The sequence below is a fragment of the Prionailurus viverrinus genome, chromosome B2, assembly GCF_022837055.1.
Source record: "Prionailurus viverrinus isolate Anna chromosome B2, UM_Priviv_1.0, whole genome shotgun sequence".
NCBI classification, from domain to species: domain Eukaryota; kingdom Metazoa; phylum Chordata; class Mammalia; order Carnivora; family Felidae; genus Prionailurus; species Prionailurus viverrinus.
Window position 1 is genome coordinate 111,979,174 of NC_062565.1, and position 13,598 is coordinate 111,992,771.

At 35.4% G+C, this 13,598-nt stretch overlaps 1 protein-coding gene across 2 annotated transcripts in view; it reads left to right on the forward strand.

Moving 5' to 3' along the window:
* The window catches only part of NKAIN2 (sodium/potassium transporting ATPase interacting 2), a 1,003,803-nt gene that overhangs the window by 74,612 nt on the left and 915,593 nt on the right, over positions 1–13,598 (forward strand). The gene's annotated exons all lie outside the window — the stretch shown is intronic.

Here is a 13,598-nt window from a genome sequence, read left to right on the forward strand (position 1 = left end):
GCAGTAAACAAAACTGAGTCCCTATTCTCATGGAACTGTCAGTCTCCTTGGGCTGCTATGACAAAATATCATAGACTGGTTTGCTTATGAACAACAGAAATTTATTTCTCACAGTTCTGGATGCCAGGAAGTCCAGGATTAAGGTGCCAGCAGATTTGATATCTTCTGAAGGTCTGTTTCCTAGTGGCCATATTTTTGCATCGCATGGTGGAAGGGATAAGAGAGCTTTCTGAAGTCTCTTTTTAAGGTGCTAAGCTCATTCAGTAGGTCTCCACCCTCATGACCTAATCACTTCCCAAGAACCTAGCTGCTAAAACCATAACATTGGGCAGTAAGTTTCAATATGTCAATTTTTGAAGGACACAGACATTCAGACCATAGTGAAAGTTTACGTCTTGTGGGGCAGAAAAGCCACAAACAAGTATGTAATGTGGCAGGAGGATAGAAAGAGATTGGGGAGGAGGTGCAGTTTTACTCAGAGTGGTCAAAGCAAGTGCTTCTGATAAGGAGACATTTGAGCAAATCCTGAGTGAAGTAAAGAGTGGAATCATGTGCATATCTAGAGGAAGAACATTCTGGGCACAGAGAATAGTATATGCCAAGGCCCTAAGGTAGGAGTGTGTTGGATAAGTTAAAGTTTTAAAAATATAACAAGAATAACAATAGATTCTTAGATAAGTTGAACATATTCACTATTCAAATGTTTTTATGTTTGATCCTGAAACAAACAAACAAACAAACAAACAAACAAAAAAGTGCTAGCTGAATCTCAGTTAACCTCCTAAAAATTAATTGGTTACATAGAACAATTAGTTAAAGCGTCATATCAACCTTTAATAATTAAACTTTTGCACAGCAATATTCTGGTTAATTATCTTTGCTTTTGTTGAGCCTTTATTGCATTTTTATGGTCATCTGTGCTTGAAGAATACTTTCACATTTTTTCTCTTTTCCTTTTAATTAAGTTAAATGAACTGTCCTACAAAATACCAAGGATTCTTAGGACCCTTTTAGGCAAAGAAAAAGAAAAATATATTTAAGAATCTCTTGAAATTGTCTATAAGTCTAACACAGAATCTTTCGATGTGAGCAGTGCATGGCTATTGGCAAATTAATATATAAAACGTCTATTGTATGATTTATGAAATCAATCTCTTGGAAATTTTGGTAATTTAATCCTGATGCTTGCATTTTTTTTTCAAAGCAATAAATATTGTAAAAGTTTGCAGAAAGTCATTAAATGTTAACAAAAGGCAATATCTGATACTATATCAACGTAAGATGTCTTTAATTACAGTTCATTCTGAAAGAGTCCTGATGGAAGACAACTCTAGAATAACATTTATTTCTGTGATAAGCATTTTTACACTATTAAGCTATGTGGAAATCTCTATCTCTTCCTTTAACTCTTATAATCGTGCTTTAATTTTTATGGTTTAATCAAAACAAGAGTTCAAATAGAGATAGATATACATCACTTATTCTGTTATGTTTTAATCTATACATATGTTATATATTTTACATTTATATGTGTTCTATATTTTATATGATTTATTCAAAATTTAAAACTTAATGCATGAATTTTATAGTTTGCTTTTAAAAATAATAATAATAATAATACCAATACTCTTAGGAATAAACTTAAGAATTTCAGATAATTAATATGTATCTGTTAGTAACCTCCCAGGAACCATGTGGTTCCATAATTTTGTGTCAGGCCATTGCCAAAGTTCTAACTAAGGTCAACAGTATTTGAGAGGCAGTCAAAGAGAAGAATGACTTTGTTGAATATTGAGAAAACAGAAATGAATGAATGCATTACAGTGAGGGAAGATTTAAAGTGTGCAGATCATTTAAAAAACATAATTATGCAAGGCAAGATATTCAACATTTTTAATTATACAGTGTAACAAAGTGCTTTTTCTCCCACTTATGTTCTATTAGACAAATAAAATAGCTCCTTTGCAAAATGGTAGAAAACAAATTGCTCCCAATGGTACCCTAGGAGGATTCTGTAGATGATTTTGGAGTCTTATCTTCCTAGAATAAACTATGATTTATTACTTGAGTACAGCTGACTTTCCCATGGCAGATGTAGCTAGAGGTGAATTTCCTTTGTGCATTTCACTGAAGGCCTTCCTTTGCTCATTCAGTTTCCCCTGTCTCCTGCACCTTCAATTTCTCCCTCATATTGACTGTTTTCTCTCTTTCCTCAACCTCTCTTCTCATCTGACTCTTACCCTCTCTCTTACTCTTTGTGCCAAGTTTATTGAAAGAGTAATTTATGCTCATGTTACAAATTGCTCTTCTGTCTTAGTCATTATAGCATTATTTATTTTCTTTGTTTGTTCCAGCCTCTTGGTTGCTTTCTTTTGGCTTAAAAGAATTTATTCCTCATCAACTTTATACATTTAGTATTTCTTTGGATTCCACTTCTACCACCCCCACTTTCCCTATTTATAAAATTATCATGCTTTTCCATGGGGATTTTTTAATAACTATACCTTTCTGAATACTGTATACATAAATAACTCTTCCACTCCTCTCTAGACCTTTCATCTGAGCTGTAGAGTGTCATGTATCTATTACCCAAGCCAGAAACCAGGGCGACATCTCAGTTGTCTCTCTCACCGTCCACATCTAATCAACTATGAAGTTGTCTTGACCCTGCCTCCTGAATTTCTCATGACATTAGGTATCTCTCATCTTTCATCTCCGCTGTTACCCTGGAATCTTATTTACTCTCACCTGGAGAACTGCAGTAACTTTTCTTCAACATAACTAATTTCCCATCTTAAAATCTGTTAATGGCTACTTATGCTGTTAGGAACAAGTCTTTGCTCCTCAGTAAAGTATTATATCATTATTTGGCTATGTTTGTATTTTTTCCTTAGTCACTTTACTTTTATTAACCTTAAGGAAGTCCAGTATATTGGCTGATGAGTTAAGAGCAAAAGTTGTGAAATCAGATTACCTGCTTTCCAGTCTAAATTTTATGTGAATTGCACATCTTATGTAACCCTTATGAATTTTGTTTCCTTATAACAACTTATGAGAAGTATTTACTTCACTATGTTGTTGTTAAATAAATACTTGTTAAGATGCCTGGTACATAAATAGGTACTCAAAAATGTTAGCTATTGTTAATTATTTGTGATTTCCAGGTCGTTTCATACTATTTCAAAATATGTGTCTCTGAGTATACAATTAAGATTGCATTGGCTCACCTTTACTTTATTATTCAGGATATAGTCAAGTATTTACTCTTTTCTGAAACTTTCTCTGAGCACACTCCATTCCAGCTCCTTCCCCTGCCCCACACTGTAGTGCAAAGGAAAGTTTATGTGGTATGGGAGCACTCTTCTATTATTCATTGTTATGCTAGGTTCTAATCCTTGCCTTACTCCAATCTTCTTCCTTGAGGTTGTGAGATCTTTGGGAGCAGGGTTATGTCACATGCATCCTGTACTCTCCAACATTGCTCAGAGTCTGCTGGTACTGATTAGATCCTCAGTAAGGATTTGAAAGAAAAATGACTGATTGATGGAATAAATTAATGAATAAATATATAAATTAAGTTTAACAGGGACATCATTTTCTTGTTGGTTTGTCATTATAAGTATTCTAGTACTTATTAATTGATTTTTTTATTAAACTGCTTGTGATATTTTTCTGAATGCTAAAAATGAAATTAATCCATTCTTCCTGACTATAAATAAGATGTAGTCCCAAGTTGAGATTTTTCCAGTAAAACAGTATACCAACAAAGGGAATTTGCTAGTAATGTCATTAATTTGATTAATGTGAACAGACAAGTAGAATGGCTTAGAAATTAATTTCAAAATTACTTCTAAATCTCTGTCTTTGTATTACATAAATATAAGTAAATAGAGAAAAGTCAATTACAAAGCAGATTACCCTATTTGTTTCTTCATTTAAGATCTTTCATATTTTATGTAGAAATAGTTACTTCCCTACATGCCCCACTATACCTTCTCCTCAGAACTCTGAGTAATATTAGAAAATAATAATAGTGATAGGGTAATTGCATAGTGAAGGAAACAGTCAACAACTCTAAAAGACAACCTGCTAAATGGAAGAAGATATTTGCAAATGGCATATCTAATGAAGGGTTAGTTACAAAATATATAAAGAACTTCTTACAACCAAACACCAAAAAAAGCCCAAACAAACAAACAACTAATCTAGTTAAAAAATGGGCAGAAGACATGAACAGACATTTCTCCAAAGAAAGAATACAGATGTCCAACAGACATATGAAAAGGTGCTCAATATCACTCATCAACAGCAGATTAAAACCACAGTGAAATATCACCTGACACCTGTCAGAATGGCTAAAATCACCAACCAAGAAACAGGAGGGTGTGGAGAAAAAGGAACACCAGTGCACTCTTGGTGGGAATGCAGACCGGTGGAAAACAGTTTGGAGGTTCCTCAAAAAACTAAAACTACCCTACAGTACAATAGCAATACAGTAATTGGGCTACTGGATGTTTACCCAAAGAATACAAAACACTGTTTTGAAAGGATGTATGCACCCCTATGTTTATTGCAGCATTATTTACAATAGCCAGGTTGTAGAAGCAGCCCAAGTGTCCACTGATAGATAAAGGGATAAAGAAAAGGTGGTATACATATACATTGGAATGTTGCTCAGCCATAAAAAGAATGAAATCTTGCCATTTGCAACAACATGAATGGAGCTAGAGAGTGTAATGCTAAGTGAAATAAGTCCATTAGAGAAAGATAAATACCAGATGATTTCATTCATATGTAGAATTTAAGAAAGAAAACAAAGAAACAAGAAAAAAAAAGGAGACAAACCAATGACAGACTCTTAACTATAGAGAAGAAACTGACATTTACCTGAGGAGAGGTGGGTAGGAGGATGGGTGAAACAGATGATAGGGATTAGAGTGCACTTATGATGATCACTAAGTAATGTATGGAATTGTTGAATCACTGTATTGTACACCTGAAACTAATGTTAACTATACTGGTATTAAAATGAAAATTTTAATAAAATTAAAAAAATTTGAAAACATAATGATAGGGTAATGATAGAAAACATCTAGGCAGTTCTTGTTTGTATTTTGAAGATAGTGAAGTTAAAAAAAAAAAGAAAAAATGTTTAAAAAGAAAACGACTACTAATGAAGTATACTTTATCAGAAGAAATTTTCCCGTCCTAAATAAAGTTTGTTAGTGATTGGTCTTTACATCCTAACTGTCCAGAGTACTAGAAGATCTTGAGGGGTTAGTTCATTTAATCCTAAATCTAAATCACTGTAAAGACAAATAGAAAAACAGAGATAGGTACTCTCAACAAAAGGGAAACAAAATACCTTAGAAAATGAAATGTGCTTTCAGTGACTTTATTTGCCATTAAACTTAAGACTGTATTTATCAAATAGCTCTAAACTTGTCCATTCTGAACCCTTAATTGACCTCTTACCAGAAAGCACTCAGTATGTTGAAGTGTGAAAGGTAAACTTCTACTGAGGTTATTGTGTTAGCCATTAGTTATTTACAGCTGTAAAATCTGGAAAAGATTACAGACATCTTTCAGTCTAACTCACAACACAATGAGTGGATTCCCTTCTTCAATCCTTATATCCCCTTACAGAACACTAAGTTCATGCAATTGTGAATTGATTTGAAAGCTAAATTATTACCTCATTACACCTGCATCAGTCTTGCATTACAGATTGTACACAGGAGGATTAGGAGGAAGATAATGATCCCCCTGTCATTAAGTGGGAGCTGAGTGAACTGCATAGTTCAGCATCTACAGGGACACATTTTAAGTCACCCAATTCAATTTGAATGTGCAATTTCAAGTGCTTTCTGCTGGGAAGATTTGGGGGGAACATGTGCTTCTCTATTTAGTTAGCCTATAACCCCTACCCCAAGGCAATTGTTTCTCTACTCATGGCACCCACTTACCACAACAAAGTATTTGCTTATGATCGGCTATCAGGAAACATTAAGATAATCCTGATGAAAGCCAAAGTAAACTCACTAACTTTTAAGATCATGCTAGAATCTATTCTTTTATATGGAAAGAAGAGGTGCTGTTTTCATGGACTAGTATTAGCATCTGATTTCCCATAAAAATGTTTTCATCCTTATTGTCTTTTTATGATAAGTTGTGCGTGTTTTGATAACATTTGATAATCTTTACAACATTTTACAATGAGTAAGTAGAGTTTTCAATATAATACAGTGTTAGTAAGGATTTTAGATTCTAGATTCATGAATTTGTAGCAAATTCAACAGTTATTTTTTGGTTCCATCATGTGCCAGATGCTCATCTGAGCACTGAGGATATGACCAGAAAAGGATATGTTTTGATAAGAAAAGAGGCAAAAAGCCCTTGTTCTTATAGAGCTTACATTTGATTGATGAAACAGACAGTAAATCTTATCAATAAATGAACTATGTGGTGTTTCAGATGGAAAAGTTCTGTGGAGAAAATAAAGCATCCAGAGGTTAGGGGATGTGTGTGTGTGTGTGGTGAAGAGAGAATTGATTTCCATTTCAGATAGGGTGGTCAGGGACATCTTCCTCAGATGCGAGATTTGTACAAAGATTGTGCAAAGACTGTGAGACATGTGGAATTTTTAGGTAACAAGCATTCCTACCAGAAAAAATAGAAATCTTACTGATGTTGCTTTCTGGGTGTAAGACGAACAAATAGTGACATTTTCTAAACCTTGGTTTCCTTCTGTGTAATATGGAGATAATTGTAGTACTGTCTCAAAAAGATACTCTGAAAATTAAATAGTATATGTACTACAGATGTGTAATAAACACTGGATAAATGTTAGGTATTGTTATCAGGAAATGAAGAGTTTCTCTTTCAGATCACTTTAGTCAAAGCCTTTACCTATTGATTAGTGTCTTGTAGGGTGTAGGATTCCTTGTTTGAATTAATCAGCTATAATAGAAAATATTTTACTCTCTCCAGTGGAGATAAATAAATATTGAATGCTCAAATATTAGATGATAGAGAATTTCCAAAGCTCTTTTTTCTCTTTTTTAATGTTTGATTTTACCAGTTGTATAGGCACATAAAGGCAAATCTTTTTTCTCACTCCTATAGTCTTATTCCCAATCCTTAGAAGCAACTATCAACTCTTTTAGCTATTTCTTTTGATATTTGCTTCCGTATATTAAAGGAACAGGCTTATATTGCTGTTTGTTGATTTTTCAGTTTCAGACGTTATCTCTTAATTTCCCACTATAGTTAATGACGATTTGTCTCCTTTATACCATCACACACACACACACACACACACACACACACACACACACACACACACACTTTTGATCCTCCCATCTTACCAGAATATTTATATCATTCTTTTGTTCAGATAAGTGTTCAGTAGTTATGTTATTGTCCCTCTAAAGTGCTATTCAAAGCTACACAATGAATATTTTTCCTTTGTTCAATGCTGTTTGTTCCCTTTAGTTAATAATTGTCTTTTTTTGTGTTATTGATTTGCTTCATTTGTTTACTACTTTACCCCTAAAGTACCCCTTAGAACTTTAAATTTCTTTACAATGTGTTCCAACACTCTGGATATCCTCTCAGTTTCTTCTCCTTGAGAGGAGATACTTTGCTGGAGCATTCCAATTAGCTGTAGTCTGGCCTGACTGCTTTCCAAGTCAGCTTCAGAGACAAACTGCATTACCCTCAGCTCCTGGTGACCCTCTTTGCCTCTTCCCTTCAGTTAGATGCTGTTTCTGGAATCCCATATATTCCTTCTCCTTGCTTTATCCTCTTGTTTTAATGGAGCACACATGTAAGAGCTCCCTCGATAAAGGTGTATGAGAGATATATTCTGACACTTTTAATGTCTGAATGCTCTGTTCCTTTTGCAATTAATAGTTGCCTGTATCAAATCATAGTATGGAAATAATTTCCCTTTAGGGTTTTGAAGATATTTCTTTTCTGTCTTCTAGCTGTTAATACCACTGTTCAAATATCTGTTGCCATTCTGATTTTTAAAAAATTAAACATTTCATTTAATTTAAAACCTATAAATGTCCTTTCATTTGCTAGTATTTTTATTAATAAGGGCAGTCTTATCTTTGAATATGAATTCCTAATTGAATTTCCTTGTCATAGTCTCATATGAAATACCTATAATGCATCATCTATAATTTATGTTTCCTTATTCTTTAAAGTAGAGTGAATTTTAGATTTTTCATGTTTTTCACAATCTTTTACATTGACATGTCCATTCCCAATTTGACATCATTTTAATCTACTCATATTATTACTTCCTACGTGCCAACAGTGCTGTATAATTTTGGTAGCATCACCAGCAACTGCAGCCATTTTTAATATTCAATTTTTTTCTCATTTTTCATCTTGCTTGTATTAACTGTCTTAGGTTGAGTTCCCCAGAAGCAGACCTTGAGATGAGGATTTGTGTGAAAGCAATGTATTAGGATGTGTTCTTAGCAAAAACTGGTAGAAAAGTGAGGAAGTGACCTGAAAGGAAAAGGCTTCGAACAAAGGTATGATATCAAGTATAGTCCCACTAAGGAAGCTGTAAGGGAGAGTACAGTGCACACCTTAGTTATTCTCATCTGTTGCCAGGGAGCCAGATTGTTTATTCCCTGAGCCCTTTAATCAGCGCTTAAGGACAGCCCCAAGAGGTCATAAATCCCCAAGCTCTCAACTGCTGAAGCAAAGTTGGGTCCAGCAACTTGAGTTAACTCTCCTATGAAAAGACAGGAGTGGTGATTCTGCCCAGGATCTGATGTTCCCCAAATGGTCTAGGCATCCAAAGGGATGTGGGCAGACCACTGACTGCTGCCTTATTTTATAAAAACTAGCTGATAAGAAGCAGAGGTCTTGTGACCCCAGTATATCTGACACAAAGATAATATTCATCAAGCATACGGAAAGTGAGATTACTTCAGTTTCAATCTGACATTCCTTGCCCTTAAATCATTTGACTACTGTGTTCAATTATGGAGGAAAACAAAAACAAAAACAAAAACAAACATTTGTAAGTGCCGACTACACTATTGAAATTATCTAAAAGGTAAATATAATGATTTATGGGGCTCTATAATATTTTTAGCTCTTCAGAAAGTGAATCCTTATTATACCATGTAAGATTATTCTTGGATAGTCATATTTTCTGTCATATATGTTTTCAGGAACATCCTATTAAATCTCTCAAGTATTGTTGAGGACTAATGTGTTAGGCATTCGTTTTGGTGCTGGAGTTAACACTTTGAACAAGATGGGTAAGGCCTCTGCTCTTAGGGTGCATACATTCTAATGGGGAGATACAATGAATAAATAATGAGTAAAATGAAGATGCTAGATAATGATAAGAACTGTGAAGAAAAGCAAAGGGGAGCTAATTGGATGCTCAAAAAGGACCTCTCTGAAGAGGTAGTATTTAGGCTAAGGCAAGGATGATAAGAACTGGGCAAGGATGATAAGAACTGACCAAGGATAGGAAATTTGGAGGAAATGACTTCAGTAGGAGAGAACTCAAGTGCAAAGGCAGGAATGAGCTTGGTGTGTCAGAAGATCTGAGAGAGGGCCATGTGTTTTGAGTGAAAGAACAAAGGAGATGAGGTTCAAAGTTAGGTGGGGCCAAATCATGAAAGCCCTGGGAACAAATTTTGTGTTATGTCACTGTGTTTTAAAAATCATGGGAAAGCCACTGGAGAGTTTTGACCAGAGTAGTGACTGACATGATCTACTCTATTTTGGAAGATTCCTGTGAACATTTTATGTACAATTGGACAAGAGTAGAGGGAGGGAGAATGTATAGGAAGGCTCCTCTTTAGACTGAAAGATAATATTGGAGTTGGAAGAACATAGGTGGATTCTGAAAATTATTTTGGAGTAGAGTTGAGAAGCACATGGATGGAAATAGATAAGGGCTCCTAGAGCTTTGGCAGGAGAGATTGAGTGGATTGTAGGGCCATTTTCAACGTTCCCTTATGTGTATGCTTATCAGGTACAAGAAGTTATAAGCAGTGTTGGTTTACTTTTCATCATGCACAGAGTTTAACTGTAGGTAAATGTATACCATTCATCTATATCCTCATTGTATTTCTTGAATGATTTTTGCCTTTTTCCTGGATTTAAATTTTGTTTTGTTAAAATAATTTTTTGACATACAAAAGGAACAAGAAAAGAATTGCTCATATCATGCCATCTGCCTTTTAAAAATTCTTTGCAAGAAAATTCTCCAAGGGAATTAATTGTCTTCTTGATGCCAATTTTGTTGTCAGAGATACTATTACATCCCCGGTTCTAACACTGACCTGTCATGTTGTACTGGCCTACTGGATACTTCCTTTTCTACCCTTTGGAATATCTAGCTGTGCATTCTACTGGGCCTTGAGGAGAGAGAATCCTTCCTTCCCTCTCCTGATGTGGCTAAAACTTGGGCTAAATTCCCAACTCCTAGTTTGTGACAGAGTTGCACTATATCTGTATGTCAGTAGATTCATAAACTATTTCTCATTTAAAAATCACATTAAAGACATTGTAGATTATCTGGTTTATCTAAGTTATCTCTTGTCTTTGAATGTTGGACGCTGGCTTCAGAAGCATGCCCACCTGCCCTGACTGGGAAATGGCAAGATTAGGGGAAAATAGTGATTGTGCACTGTCATTACTGAGTGCATTTCAGCAGCCGTGTGAATAGTTCAAATAGCCATGTGAACAGCCGAATTAGCCTAGTTCCTAATACGCAGCCTGAAGGCACTTAGTTTGGCACTAGGTGAAATAATTTATTAGAAATAAACATATTAATGCAGTTTAAAAATGTAACTCATTGCTCTACAAATGCATTTTTTTCAGAATTATTGATTCTCATTACAGTGAGATACAACATTACACTCACTGAACAAGGTTCATAAAAATTGAGTGGGTGTATAAAATTTTTTATTGTTTCTTTTGATTATAAAAATATGTCTACTGTAGAAAATTGGAAAAATATATAAAGTTGTGAATAAGAAAATAAAAATAACTTGTATTTCTCTGCCAGAAGACAACTGTTATCACCATTATTGAGTAATTCTTTGTTTTTTTTCTCTCTATACATACAGATGTGTGTGTACACATCTATACAAATTATGTGAAAAATATTTATGACTACACATAGAATTTAAGATCATAGTATTTGTACTATTTTGTATCCCACTTTTCCATAAAGTACACTGGAAAATTTGGGTTATTTTTTTCTAGAAGGTTCTGTTTTTTATTTTCATTTTTTAATCTATAAAGCTTAAAAAACAATAGTGTATGCTATTACATATAATTTTATTAAGAATTCATATTAAATGCATTCCTTTTCTAGTTATTGCCTGGCTTCTTGGAAACTGAGTTGAACTATTGGTACTAGAAAGTCATCGGTTTTGCCATTAGTTCAAGATCAAAAGGAACTGAATATAAACAATATAAATAATCCAAGCATTTTGCTTTTGATGCTTTCATGTCTGTTGCTCAGATAGATGTGCTATTTGTGAAACTTTGTTATCTTTTAACAGGTACCTAAAAACAAGAGACATAGTTAATCCAAAATGCAGAATTTCATATTTTATCTATCTATCAGGCTCTGTCCCACCTCATCTCATATTGGGGTGAAAGATGAGTTGCTATAACAAAGAAACTCTGAAGTACAGTGTGTTGAGAACATAAATTCTTATTGCTTGCGTAATATTCTTTTTTTCCCCCTGAGTATTGCCTTTGGCTTTGGTTTAAAAAGTACAGAGTTTTTCTTAAAATTATTTATTTATTGATTATTGGAGAATAGTTGACACACAGTGTTATGTTAGTCTTACGTGTACAGCACAGTGATTTGGCAATTCTGTACTTTACTCGGTGGTCACTACGATAAGTGTAGTCACCATCTGTCACCACAAACGTTATTACAGTTCTATTGACTGTATTTCCTGTGTTGTACTTTTTGTCTCTGTGACTTATTTTATAACTGCAGTTTGTACCTCTTCATCCCCTTCACCTATTTTACCCATCTGCCACCCCCTCTAGCAACCACCAGTTTGATCTCTGTATTTAAGAGTCTGTTTTTTGTTTGCTTGTTTGTTCCTTTGTTTTGTTTTTAAGACTCCACGTATAGGAGCGCCTGGGTGGCGCAGTCGGTTAAGCGTCCGACTTCAGCCAGGTCACGATCTCCCGGTCCGGGAGTTTGAGCCCCGCGTCAGGCTCTGGGCTGATGGCTCAGAGCCTGGAGCCAGTTTCCGATTCTGTGTCTCCCTCTCTCTCTGACCCTCCCCCGTTCATGCTCTGTCTCTCTCTGTCCCAAAAATAAATAAACGTTGAAAAAAAAAAATTTAAAAAAAAAAAAAAAAAAAAGACTCCACGTATAAATGAAATCATATAGTATTCAGCCTTTTTTAGTCTTATTTCATTTACCATAATACCCTGAGGTTCATCCTCGCTCAGTTAGTATTTTTGAAGGGAGTGGTCCAGGTTGTTGGCACAGCTCTGCTCCTTGTGGTCATTCAAGAACTCAGTTCCTTCCACCTTGTCTTTACACCATCACCTAATGGCATAGTCACAACTGGAGCGGGAGCACCTCAGTATTCTAGGAGGAACGGGAAAAAAGGGGAACATCTCAGGCCCAGAAAGGGCACTTCTGCTTACATGCCTAATTTGAGGAGACCTTGGTAACATGGGAACGCCTGCAGAAGAGACTTGACCATGTAACTTCACAGCTGCAACACCCTTACTGGTGAAGGAGAGAATGGAATTCAATGGTCTTTCAGAAACCCCCATCACACATCTGTACTCGGACTGCATATTTGACAAGGTCAGTGTGGGCCTAAATGTGTTAAAGAGAAACCTGAAAAGATGGAAGGAAAGAACGTTTATTTAATTGCCCTTATTTTAGAACTACTAGGTAGCTGGGGCACCTGGTTGGCTCAGTCGGTTAAGCATCTGACTTAGGCTCAGGTCATGATCTCACCATGGGTTCGTGAGTTGGAGTCCCTCATCGAGTGAGCTGGAGCCCCACTTAGGATAAGCGTAAGTCCCCCTCCCCCTTCGGGTGTGCACAAGCCCTGCTTCGGGTGAGCTCCAGGCCCTCTATAGGTGAGCCCTGCTTCTCTCTCTCTCTCTCTCTGTCCCTTGTGTGACTCTCGCTCTCTCTCTCTGTCCCTTTCTCTCTGCCCCTCTCTCACTTGTGACCCCTCTCTCTCAAAAAACAAAAACAAAACCAAACCTACTAGATAGTTGGAAACTTTCCAGAATAAAAGTAATGCTCATATAATGTATCTAGGTATGCTTATGGTTGAACCACATGGGTACATTCAAAGGTTAAAGAGCTGGTTTTCAGAAAGTATAGCCTTGGACAATAAAGATATTTACATTAAATGTTTTTCACCTCATTTTGTATCCGCAGTCTCTGTGTCAGTGTAAAAAGTTATCTTTGACAAAATGGTAAATATTTTCCTAAAAGCTTTTAATTTTAAGACATTTTTTAGTCTGCTTTGGAGTGAATGAAAAGAATTACCAGATATGATTTTGCAGATTTCCATCAAAGTCCCATTAAAGGATGGCAAGGCTGT